This window comes from Carassius gibelio, chromosome B10 (assembly GCF_023724105.1).
Source record: "Carassius gibelio isolate Cgi1373 ecotype wild population from Czech Republic chromosome B10, carGib1.2-hapl.c, whole genome shotgun sequence".
Taxonomy (NCBI): domain Eukaryota; kingdom Metazoa; phylum Chordata; class Actinopteri; order Cypriniformes; family Cyprinidae; genus Carassius; species Carassius gibelio.
The window spans coordinates 21067036-21072349 of record NC_068405.1 but is presented as its reverse complement, the minus strand read 5'-3'; positions in this window follow the sequence as shown (position 1 = coordinate 21072349).

Sequence of the window (5314 nt, the reverse complement as noted above, 5' to 3'; positions counted from 1 at the left end):
TTCCTTTTATTGAACATTATGGACTGAAATAATATGTTTATCGCTTACCATGTTCACTGAGGTAATGCGCTATTTAAGTGTTTACGTGTGCTAGAGATGTTAAGCTGCTTCAGTCATTAAAATGCTATTAAATGGCTACGTTTCAGTGTTCTGCGCCGGAAATTATGCAAAGAAGAAGACGCTTTTCCAGCGTGCGTTTCGGTTTTATTTTATTTATTTAATTTTAATTTTTTTACCAAGTGGTGGTGAAAATGAACATTTATCGCGAGCTATCGTTTAAATATGCAACAAATACATTTTAAACACATATTAATGGCATTTCGTTAGAGAGAGAGAGAAAAGTACTTGGCGTACAGGCTAACGTAAACAACGTCTTACGCAATTAGATTTTCAGGTGACGTTACTGTAAACAGTTCCTCCTGTTAAAATAAAAAGAAAAAAAATATGACAAAGAGAAAGATTCGAGTCGGAAGTCTGATGTTACTACAGTCGCTGTCAGGAATGATGTGGTATGGACTAACAAACCGAAGAGGAAGATTCTTGATGAAGTCAGATCAATATATAGAGGTAAGACATTATGCTGTTTACAACGGGATTTTCTGACACCGTGTATTGTATTATACTTAATACATTCAATAATTTGTGTTGTTTAACCGTTTTAATCCTCATGTATTTTTGAAATGTGCTCCTTGAATACACTTGGTATGACTTTGGCTTTGGTTTTTTATTATTATTAAATAACAACCATCAACACCACACATCAAAATACCAGGCCGTTTTTCAGCATATAATGTGTTATACAGGAACAGCTGATTGAGTTTCATCTGTCACCTGTAAACAAGATGCTTATATCTGCTTAAATTAGTTTCCCTTGATTTGCTACTAACACACACCACAATTTCTTCCAAAGAGTTTGGGGAAGATCATCCAGAGGGACTTTTTCCCAGATGTCTCCAAACTTCAAGCGCAGAAGGATTATCTGGAGGCGGAGGAGAACGGAGATCTGGAGCGGATGAGGGAGGTCGCCATCAAATATGGGTCTGTGATGGCTAAATAACACCCCTCGAACCTATGTGCCCTGTGAGGGATGTTTCTTACGCTTTGCGATTAGCTCACCTGAAAATTAAAATTCACTAAAACATTTACAATGGGTCCTCTGCAGTGAATGGGTGCCATCAGACTGAGACTCCAAACAGCTGATAAAAACATCACAATAATCCACAAGTGATCCACACGAATTCCAGCCAATCAGTTAACATCTTGTGAAGCAAAAAACTTAATGTTTGTAAAAAAAAAAAGCCTTAAAGTTACACTGCCTTTATAATATATTTGTTACAAACACATAAATTGATGGAATGGAGCTGGCTAATTGTTTTTGGATTGTTGTGATGTTTTTATTAGATGTTTGGATTCCAACGGCACCCATTCACTGCAGAGGGTCCATCGGTGAGCAAGATGTGATGCTTAATTTCTCCAAATCTGTTCTGATGAAGCAACAAACTCATTCACATCTTGAATGTTTTTTAAATCATTTTCTTCCCATTTAAACACGACTCCCTCAAAATGTGAGACCCCAGATGGTCGAAGTGCATCTCCCTCATGTTTGCAGAGCAAACACAGATCAGAGAAAGAGCATGGTAAAATGCTGCTAAAATGAATACATATCATCTCTTAAGCATTTGATTAAAGTACATTTTGAAAGCTGTTTTTTGTATTATTGTATTTTTTACATTTAAATATGCAAACAAGGCACTATGTAATTACATATGCACAAAATCTGCACAGTTTTTACAGAGGGGTTTTGGGTCTTTTTGGAATTTTAAAGATATATGCTACTCGTGTTCTGTATTATGTTTCAGGAAAAGCCGCTGAAAAAAGAGAGGAAAAGGATCTTCTGTCTCTGGACCATTTTCTTGCTAAAAACACAAGTGAAGACAATGCATCCTTTGAGCAGATAATGAAGCTTGCGGAGGACAAGGACAAGCTGAGGCATGCGTGGCTCTATGAGGCAGAGAATGAATACAAAGAGGTACAACACAACAATAGCTAATACATATCATTGATTTTTGTATTGTGGGTGATGTTTTGAGTTCTGACAAAGTTTATTGTTCTGTCATTTAAAGAGTCACGAGCAGAACCTCGCTCTACCATCCACAGAGAAACAGGCGCTTGAGTGCACCAAGGCAGGATTGGAAACATGGCAGTACAAGGCCAAAAATGCACTTATGTACTGCCCTGAAGGTTAATATTCCAGTGAGGATCTGCATCAAATAGAAAATGAACAGCATGCAAGCAACATTTTGGTGTCACTTTAATATGTTTATGGCCAAGGAGCCATCTGGTAAATTGCATGTTCATTTTGTTCCCCAAAACACTTTAACATAATAATGTTTTTGTTTTTTTTAAGAAACAGAAGAGCATAAAGTTTTTTAAAGCCTGATGACGTGGGGTAAGATTCAAAGCACTCAGTTTCGCCTGGATGGCTCGGATACGCCACTTGTGGAGAGAAGTCACGGGCCATCGTTCAAGGTCCAGTTCATTTCTGATTACGTAGAATGTCACCGGTTTTATTTCCTAAACTGAATATTAGAGGTTTTTTTACCCAATTTTAGATAATCAGAAAAAAAATCTATGTGTTTTAGATGGTAGTGTGCACTATTACATTTGTTGTCCAGTATTTGAATAAAAATAATGAATGGTTGTTTTTATGGATGTTTTCCAAATTCCAGAGCCTGGTAGAAGAGAGCGGTTGGGACTGAAAATTGCCAAAGTCACTGCACAAAGTCACTGAAAACCTTGCAAGGTAAAAAAAAAAAATGTTTGTATTTCACACTTTTTTGTCTAGGCTAAACAACATTTTTTTTTTTTTTTTTGTAATTAAAAATGCTGATTGAACTAGAGAAAATGGAAAATGTATGCATTTTAATTTTATTACCAGGATAACAATTTAACGATCAACATCAAAATATAATATTTGAATGTCTTACATATTTTGTATTATTTCAAAACTTAATTTTCTATATTTATTTTCAGAACATTTAAATCAAATCCCAGATTTTTAATCCCAGATTATTTTTGTACCAATTATTTTGGTTGTCATTTGGCAGGTTTTAATTTTCGGCATTGGCAATTATGTTTTCGTGTTTTATTTTGACAATGCATCGGACTTTTGTTTTGTCAGTGTTGAGACTGTCCCCTCAGGAGTAGTCTCGCGTAGCTTAACTCACGGCTGGAGGTCTGGAATCAATGGCAGCTTTCATTGGCCAAGGCCCGCACATGAGGCTGTTTGACTGACATGTCAACCAACCAATCACAGTTAGCTTTGCTCATCGTCACGTTTCGAGGCGTGGAAATGTCGCCGGTGTGTAAAATTCTCTGACATATTTTAAAGATTCTATGCCGCAAACGTTAAATATTTTGCATAATTTTGAAACTCCAGTGTTTAGCTGATCCTCATAAGCACTCGTCGTCACAGTTGTAAACACTACTTTAAATTTTTACATAAATTTTTACTATAAATAAGTGTTTAAATATAAAGAGTTTCAGCGGTGGACAGAAAACACAGCCATGAATCATATCTATAACTTAAAAAAAGAGAATCTTTGGTTTACTAATGAACATTTTAAACCAAAGCTGCATTTATGTTGTGTACTTAATTATTATTTGAATGTATTGCAGCCTCACTCCGAAGGGAATGAATCCCGCAGCACTGTCTCCTGCCCTTCAGCGTCTAGTAAACAGATCATCCAGCAAATACACAGATAAAGCCCTGAGGGCGAGCTACACCCCGTCACCTGTGCACAGGAGCATGGGCTCTAAGACTCCCCTCTGAGGCGCTTCCTCCAGCACACCAACTCCCGGAAAAACCAGAACACCATGCAGCCACACTGAACCCGGCCTCCATCACAGACAACCTCCTCCAGCTGCCCAAGAGAAGGAAAGCCGCGGATTACTTCTGAATCTAAAGACTGAACAAAAACTCTAACATGGGCAGGGTCAAATATTTATTATGGTTTTTTACTTTTTTAAACTGTGAAACCGGATTAATCATATTTTTCGTGGACTTCAATCTGTAAGGAAAAAAAGTCTGCAACTTACACCTAAATAACATTTTATAGTTAGTGTATATTCAGTTTTTCAGCATCATTGACATCATCTGATTTAATCAGGTGAATCATGTGTTTCATTCAGTTCTTTCCTAGATTTGTTTTGAACAAAAACTGATACAGTCCTCCTGAAGTTTTAGGATCTTTTATGACGTTAAAGACATCTTTAAATATCTCAGGGGCACAAAAAAAGGGTGTTCTACAGATTTGTGTGTATTATTTCACCCTCCATATTTTACATGACCCACTTGTTGAATCAATCTTTAGCATGAAAATATGCAAACAGACTCTTTCAGTGAACTTTCAGTAACACAGTCTACGATTGCTGGGTTTGACAGAAGACTCTTTAATTTGTTTCTTGAAACTGTGTTTGATTATTTTTGTAATATCTGCTTTTCATCACGTTTTATATGATGCAATTGTAATTAATCCATGTTAGCCAAAACAATACATAAGTGTTTCAGAATTGTTTTACTGTTTAAATTTTCAGAAAATAAAATAATAATTGACAATTTACCACATATAGTGTGAAAACGAGCTTTGCTCAATTTGTGTTAAATGATTTAATAGCTTTTTTGTTGCAAAATGTTACACTGTAAAAAAAGGTGTAAAGTTTAATTTGAAACAGTTTTCACTTTGAAATTGGCAGAAACTAATAATACAAAAATGGCAAGGAGCTAATTGTATTAAATGAGATATCTTGAAAAACTTTTGTATTTTCTCATAAAAGGTAATCCCTTTTATTTACAACTTTGAAAAATATAGTGGCTAAATTGTTCATTTCATTTGTATCTTTTTTTTCCTCAAGAAACATTTTTTATAAACAGCAATATTTTTTTCAGTTTTTTTTTTTTTTGGATGATGAATAGAGTTAAAAAGGAAAAGTATATTTTTGAAGTAAAAAATAAATAAATGGAACATTGTAAATGTATTAAGTGTCACTTTTGATAAATTTAATGTTGAATAAAAGTAACGTTATTGGTCCCATACATTTAAAAAGTAGTCTATATGAATGAATACACAGGGTTTTTAGGCCCGTTAGTTCTAACTATATTTCCTATCCTGGTAATGTGACTGACTGCAATAAAACAAATGCGCTTAAAACACTTTAACTTGTCAGAGTATAATATTCCATGAAACATCCGTGTGAACAGTGAGTCATGAAGGATATGTCATGCATGTATTATTATTATGAGGGCTTGATGAAG